Source organism: Lynx rufus, unplaced genomic scaffold, assembly GCF_022079265.1.
Source record: "Lynx rufus isolate CCGP_SWC_20201006 ecotype Redwood Valley unplaced genomic scaffold, mLynRuf1.p SCAF_14, whole genome shotgun sequence".
Classification (NCBI taxonomy): Eukaryota; Metazoa; Chordata; class Mammalia; order Carnivora; family Felidae; genus Lynx; species Lynx rufus.
In genome coordinates this window covers 58,943,034-58,950,983 of record NW_025814828.1, presented here as the reverse complement: position 1 = coordinate 58,950,983, position 7,950 = coordinate 58,943,034, and the positions used below count along the sequence as shown (strand labels likewise).

The following is a 7,950-nucleotide window of genomic DNA, read 5'->3' as shown; positions in this document are numbered from 1 at the left end:
CCTTCACCTTTTTTTTTCATATAATTGTACCCTTGCATGATAATACACTTATTCCACTAAACAAAATCAGGTAAAAAGCAGCTTTCTGGTAGCATGACTATTTAGATATATCTTCCTAATCCTTACCAGAATAAGATCAAACAAATGTTACACTTCCTGTGTATGTGACTGGATGCCTGCACATGTGTGTGTGTTTCCAGGCTTGAGATGAGTAAAAGTTATTTTACATTAAGTAGATTTGCTGCAATAAGGAAATATTAAGCATATAGTAACAAAAATGAACCAAGGGTTGTATTTTTCAAGATATAAAACGAGGCAAAATTTCCACTCTTCCCCGAAGTCTCAATAAACTTTGATGAAAAGCCTGTTGAACTGTCCAGGTTTGTTTCTACTATTCTGGGAACTAACTGGTTACTTTAGTTAAAATTGATGCTCAAACTCTATTCTATGTGCTGCACAAATTTAATTGAGTCCTGAATCACACTGAAGCTGCAGTTATGAAATGCAGTGCTCTACTTCCAACAGTGCCTACTGGCTGGTTTCTTTTTTAACTCATTAAATTTTCAACATAAAAATAAATGGTTGTAAGTATGAATTAAGACATTTGCAAAAATGCACTAAACCAGGGATCAGGAACTAATACTCTGATCCTGACTTTGCCACTAACTAGATGAATGATTTAAGGCAAGCCACTTTCTCCTTCACTGGGCCTCATATTATCTTTGGAAAATAAGAGATCCAGACTCTATGTTCCCTTTTATCTCTGGATATCTGTGATCTATTGTTTTAAGACTACCTGTACCAGAAAATAACATTTGTTATGAGATACCATTCTTCAACTTCTTTAGAAAAATATTTTCAATTTAATTACAGGATTATGGCAGGCATTTTGAAACCCACTTTGTCATCTTTGAAACAAATCAGCTTTAAGTATGATATTTATATCTTCTTTAATTTGTAACTATATTGTAGTACAGTAATACATAAGCTGACAGAATTTATTGACAAAAGAGGAGATCTTCATTGTTTGTATTGGTTAATTTCCTTTCCTGTGATGCATTAAGATCCTTCAATAAAGACCATCCATTTTTTTCCCTATACATCAGGAGAGAAGGTTAGAATATGTTTCAGACAGTGCTTGTGTTCAATGAGTCAAAATCAGAGGAATCTATAAAAAAGCGAAGGGAACTTTCAGAAAAAGGAAATTCCTATTCTGAACGAAGGGAGCTGTGGTGACACACCAGTTATTCAATGCAAAATGGCAAAGGATTCTTTTTTCTTTCTTACTGTTGTTTCCAGATTCCTTCAGGTAGAGTGTTTCATAAAGATACAGTTTATTTAAGCTGACATTGGGAGAACATAAAGTTAAGGCATTTGGGTGAAAAAGTAATACAAGAGGAAGAAATTCAATTTATGTTGCTGAGTTTTATAGGTTCATTGATTCATTCACTTATTCATCAAATATATCAAGTACATTTAAGAGCAAGCAACATGTTTTGACTTATATCTGGTTCATATCAAACACTTGGTGTGTTTCCCCTTTTTAAAAGTTCTGAGATGTATCAAAGTGTTAGAAAAACATGATAACTAAATAAAAATTTTTTGTGCTCACCCCTAAACTTTACTATTATTCAGTATTTGATTCAGAATTAAAAAAAAGAATATTAGAGATATTTTTCCTATTCCAGCTGCCTTCACTTGTTTCCTTGAGGTGATGGACAATCTTCATTTGATATATATTCATACATATGCATATATGTGCCAATTATATAATTTATTTGCATGTTTTTAAATTGTATATGAATGTCATATAAACAGTATCATTCTAATTACTATCACACTGCAGCCTTTTTTTTTCTCGAACTTATGTGTTCGAGCTTAAAGTCATATTGATACAAGTAGCTCTAGTTTTTCATTTTAATTGCTATGTACTCTTCCATTGCTTGAGTGTTTTCCAGTTTGTTCTCTTGTTGGTGCACTTTTAGTTTCTTTTGATTATTTTAGGTGTTACTAGTAGTACTACAAGAAAAAGAAAATACTCTAAGGATACTGTATAAATGTGTGAAAGTTTCTCTAGTTCTAAAGATATTTCTATGCCCTGTGTTGTTGGATTAAAAGGTAGATCTATCACCAAATCTACTAGATATCACCAAATTATTGTCTAACAATGTACATGAAATTGTTTACATTCCCATTAGTAGTGTATGAGTATTCCCATGGCTACACAATTTTACCAAGTGGTGGCTTAGGGTTTTCTTTATTTCTCTGTTCTCTGAACATTTAACATAAATTAGATTCTTATTTTCTTGATGTTTGATACAAATCACCTGTTAAAATCACCAGGGGCTAGTACCAATTTTCAGTGGAAATTATTATCACTGATTTAATTTGTTTAATGATTATTGATATAGTCAGGCTTTCTATTTTTTATCAGTAAATACTTTTGGTAATTTATATTTTCTAGGAAATTATTCATTTCATTGAGGGTTTCAAATGTATTGCTATAGTATCATTTATACTATTTTATGATTGTTTATCTCTATTTTCTCTGTAGTTGTATGACTTTTGTCTTTCTTGATTAGTTTTGCTAAGCTCTTTTACCAATCTTGTTTTTTTTAAAGAACCATATTTTGGTTTTTTAAATTCCCTATATTGTTTGTTTCTATTCCATTACTTCCTTCTGTTAACTTTTTATCTTTCTTCAATTTTCTATTGGTTTATTCTGTGATTTTTATAGCTTATTTATTACATCTTTCATGATTTTAATAAATGCATATACTGCTATAAATTTGTTCCAAATGCCACTTAAGCCTTATCCCACAAGTTTTGCCAAGTAGTACAATTTGGTCAGTTTCTTCTATTGGTCAGTTTCATAGTTTGTATTTCTCACTGTCTGTCCTTTATACCAAGTAGACCAATTTTAGTCTCATTTTTACTTCATGGCCTGATTCCTGGAAACCAATGCTTGTTTTCAGGTTATAGCGTTTAAGCCCTGACCTCAGCTTTGATAACTTCACTGCATTTTAGTTCTGTTTCTGGTGAATGGGTATGTTGGTATCCTTTATGATCCTGGCTATATTCTTTTTATTTTTTTTAATATTTTTTTGTCAAAGCTCTATTTACATGAATTTACTACACCATCTTCACTGGAGGCCCCTTTTGCCCTCTCTAACTGTATAGATTACTTTCATATCACAGACTTTATTAGGATGAGCAATTAGAAAACAAGGAGCAGTCAGTGATTAAAATCAAGACCGTACAGCATGCTGATTAAAAGGAAGGAGGGTACTGAATCAATTATGTGGATAATTGGTTTAAGCATGAAAAGATATAGGAAATGAAAGAGAAAATATCATTTACATTGTAAATACAGTTAGGAAGTCTGTGTCCCTATTTCCTAAAGGAAGTTAACATAAAATCAAAGATCGAGGTAATACTCCTTATCTCTGCACTGATTCTTAACAGCTCCTTAGCAGAAATAGCCTGAAGAAGGACAGTTTTAATCTACATACAGGGACATACCTGTGCAACTGCAATTGAAAAGAAGATATAATTGATGTATGATTGAAACAGATTTCAATTATTCTCAGGTGATTTAATTTTTCCCCTTTGAAAAGTAGGGGATTTTTCTACTTTAGAGTGCTCTTCCCTTTGAAGTGGCCTGCTCTGTAGATCTCTTTGGATAGTATTTTTATTCTAATAATATTAAGTCTTATGAACATGGGTTGTCTTTCTTTTTATTTTGGTCTACTTTAATTTCTTTCAGCAATGTTTTGTAGATTTTAGTGTAGAATTCTTTCACCTTATTGATTAAATTTAGTCCTAAATATATCTTTCTTCTTGATTGTATTATAAATTAAATTTTTAAAAATTTTGTTTTGGGGCACCTGGGTGGCGCAGTCGGTTAAGCGTCCGACTTCAGCCAGGTCACGATCTCGCGGCCCGTGAGTTCGAGCCCCGCGTCGGGCTCTGGGCTGATGGCTCGGAGCCTGGAGCCTGTTTCCGATTCTGTGTCTCCCTCTCTCTCTGCCCCTCCCCCGTTCATGCTCTGTCTCTCTCTGTCCCAAAAATAAATAAAAACACTGAAAAAAAAATTAAAAAAAAAATTTTGTTTTCAAATTTTTCCACCTCTAGTATCAGAAATGCAACCAATATTTGTTTTGACTTTGTATTTTGCAACTTTGCTGAACTTATTAATTCTAACAGCATTTGTGTGTGTGTGTGTGTGTGTGTGTGTGTGTGTGTAATCTTAATGATTTTCTATAGTTAAAATCATGTCAGGGCGCCTGGGTGGCTCAGTCAGTTAAGGATCCAGTTTTTCAGCTCAGGTCATGATCCCATGGTTTGTAAGATTGCGCCCCACATCCAGCTCTGCACTGAGAATGAGGAGCCTTCTTGGGATTTTCTCTCCCTCTCTCTTCCACTCTCCCAGACAAATAAACAAAATAACTTTAAAAAATCTATTTAAAAATCATGTCATCTGCAGAGACAATCTTACTTGTTCCTTTCCAATTTGAATGTCTTTTATTTCTTTTATTGCCTAATTTCTATATCTGGGACCTTCATTACTAAGTTGAATAGAAGATCTTTCCATCTTTCATCTTTGAGTTTTATGATAGCTGTGAGTTTTTCATATTTGGCTTTTCTCATGTTGAGGAAGTTATATTCCTAATTTATTTAGCACTTTTATCATAAATGAGTGTTATAATATGTCAAACGTTTTTTTTTCTTTCTGAATCAACTGAGATAATAGTGATTCTTTTCCTTAATTCTCTTAATATAGTATACTAAAATGTTTTATATTTGTGTGTTGAATCATCCTTGCTTTTCAGGAATAATTATCACTTAGTCATAATATATAATCCTTTTAATATGCTACTGAATACTTTTGCCAATATTCATTTGAGAAGTTTTGCGTTAATATTCATATGGGATATTGGTCTGTGGTTTTCTTTTCTTGTACTGTCTATGTCTGATTTTGGTATCAGGATAATACTGGCCTGACACTGATTTAGAAAATCTCTCTTCAATTTTTCAGAAGAGTTTGAAAAAAAAATGGTGTTCATTTATTTCTGAAATTTCATGGAATTCACCAGTGAAGCTATCAGGTCCTAACATTTACTGTGTTGGAGGTTTTTGATTACATATTCAATCTCCTTGTACAATATAGGTCTATTCAGAGTTTCTACTTGAGTCACATTTGGTAGTTGGTGTGTTTTTAGGAATTTATCCATTTCCTCTAGGTTATCTATTTTTTTTTTTTTGGTGTAGAATTGCTCATGCTATTATCTTTTAGTCCTTTTATTTTAACAAAATTGTTAGTATTGTTCTCACATTAATATCTGACTTTAGTAATTTTAATTAACTTTCTTTTCCCTTAGTAAAACTAGCTAAAGTTTTGTCAGTTTCACTATTGATTTATTGTTTCATTCCATTGTGATGAGAAAAGAAACTCAGAGCCTGGGCTCCCAATTCCTGCCACTTCATGGGAGAGAGTACAGAGGAGCATGAGGTGCCACCTGTAGTGGTTGAGGGGGCTTGAGCATTGTGAGAGCTCATGGGTTGGTGGGACTTCTGCATGGTGGGCTGCAGGACCTGAGCCCTGCCTCATGGGGAGGCAGCCTGGTGGCCAATAATGGGAACAGAGTAGGACTGCCACCACACCATGCTGTGAGTGCTGAACCACCACCCCTTCTTCCTTACTGTTGCTTCAGCCCTCCACAAAGTGCCAGGCCACTTGGAAACATGGCTCTGGAACAGCTCTGCGTGGTTCTCAAAGTGTTGTTAATAACAATACTTGTAGTGGAAGGGATTGGAGTGGAAGGAACCAAGAAGGTTTCCTCAAATGTCAGGTGATCCTTGAGTGTCCACTCATTTATGAGAAGAGCACTAAAATCTGATAATTAGCTATATGCAAGTATAGAAAGGGTAAGTTTTATGTGGCCCTCACTGATGGACAAAATGTTGGAATTAGGCATGTTCCTGCAACCCAGTGTACCATTTGGGTTCCAATCAGCAATGGAGGTCATTTTACTTCATCAAATTATCCTGAATCTTATCCACAAAACAAGGAGTGTACCTACATTTTGGAAGTTGCTCCATGTCAAAGAATAGAGTTGGCTTTTGATGAACATTATATAGAACTATTGTTTGGATGTCAGTTTGACCACTTGAAAGTTCGAGACGGGCCATTTTGTTTCTCTCCCCTTACAGTTTATTACTGTGGTGTGAAAAGCGCTCTACTAATTAGATCAACAGAGATATTTGTGTGGATTAAATTTAATTCTTATGAGGAACTTGAAGGATTGGGATTTCAAGCAAAATATTCATTTATTCCAGGTCCAGACTTTACTTACCTAGGAGGTATTTTAAATTCCATCCCATATTGCCAGTTTTAGCTCTTGGGAGCTGATAGAATGTATGTTCCAGTCAGGTAGAAAAGAAAAAAAAAACAAAGCCTGGCTAAGTAGTTGATTGCATAAGGACAATTAAAGCTACTCCAAAAGCCAAGATTTATTTGAGATTTCTAGATTACACCTAAATTAATGCAATAGAAAATTTGTTGCAGTTTATCATGGAAGCAGTTCTATTAAAAATCTGAAGGATAAGTTTTGCAGCACTGTGGCCAATGATATAATGCTGAAAATAGGAGTTGGAGTGATCCGAATGTGGGAGAACTAAGGTGGTCAACTAAGCAGGTTCAGTATGCTCTTTACTTCTTTGTGAAACCCGGTTGTACAGTTAGCTCTTTCTTTTCCCAAAGCAACATGCGCACCAATAATTCCTTAATCTGTAATGGGTTCAGAATTGTGCATGCCCTTGGATGAAAATTATTGTAAAGAAAGAAACAAGCAGGACTATTTGAACAAATCACTAAAACTCATGGAACAATTATTGGCGTTACAACAAGGGTTGTCTTCCTCCTTGTCATTATTTAAATTTTAGTACAAGTGAAACATCTTCAAAAAAGGCCATGGTTTTCAAAACTGCTTTTAATAAAACTGGATTTCAGGAAGTGTTTGATCCTCCTCATTATGAACTGTTTTCACTAAAGGCAAAGAAATTTCTGCAGACCTAGCCAACTTGTCAGAAGAACTGGACAACTACCAGAAGATGCAGTGCTCTTCCACTGCCTCTCGGTGCATTTATGACCATCACTGAGGATTTCAAGCACCCAATATCAAACAAACAAGACCAACCTGAATTCCATTGAACTGCCTTTCACTAATGATTTTGCACAACCACAGACAATGAAAACATTTAATAGCACCTTCAAAAAAGAGTAGATACACTTTCAAACAGGCAGGTGAGTGACCTGAACAGGCCCTAAAAGACAGAGTAATGGAAGAGATTCCTTGTGAAATTTACTTTAATGGGCAAGAAGATTCTGGAAAGGCATCCATATCAATGGATTTTTAATCTTCTACTAAAGGGGATATTAAATTTTTGCATATGTTTGTATGTAGCCTACAGAGCACCATACTGCTCAGCAGCCAACCCTTTTCTCCAATCAAAACTAGAAAGACCATCATTTCCCATTAATGTACTGTAATGGTGAAGTTTCTATTATCTCAGGCAGTCTATAAGTTAAACTAACCAAGAAACTTACTCCACTCAGTGAAAAAAATAATAATAATTTATTGCTTGGTGTCACATAAACTAAGTCCCAGTTAAATAACATTTGAAGAGGGAAGTGGCTGTGCAGAGCCAAGCTCAAGTTGCCTGTTAGTCTTAGCAACAGGAATTCATACTGGTCTTGATTGATACAACTTGTCAATATTTTGATCCCACAATAAGATTGAAAGTAAGATTTTTCTTTAAATTTCTTTTTGTTTTTCTTTTCTATAAATTTAACTTGTTTTTTTTTTCTTTTTTTTGTTTTTTTTTTTTTTAAATTTTTTTTTTCAACGTTTATTTATTTTTGGGACAGAGAGAGACAGAGCATGAACG

At 34.2% G+C, this 7,950-nt stretch overlaps 1 pseudogene; it reads left to right on the top strand.

Moving 5' to 3' along the window:
* Window positions 1-5,745: 5,745 nt before the first annotated feature.
* Window positions 5,746-7,419, top strand: LOC124509172 (neuropilin and tolloid-like protein 2; annotated as a pseudogene).
* The last annotated feature ends 531 nt before the right edge of the window (window positions 7,420-7,950 follow it).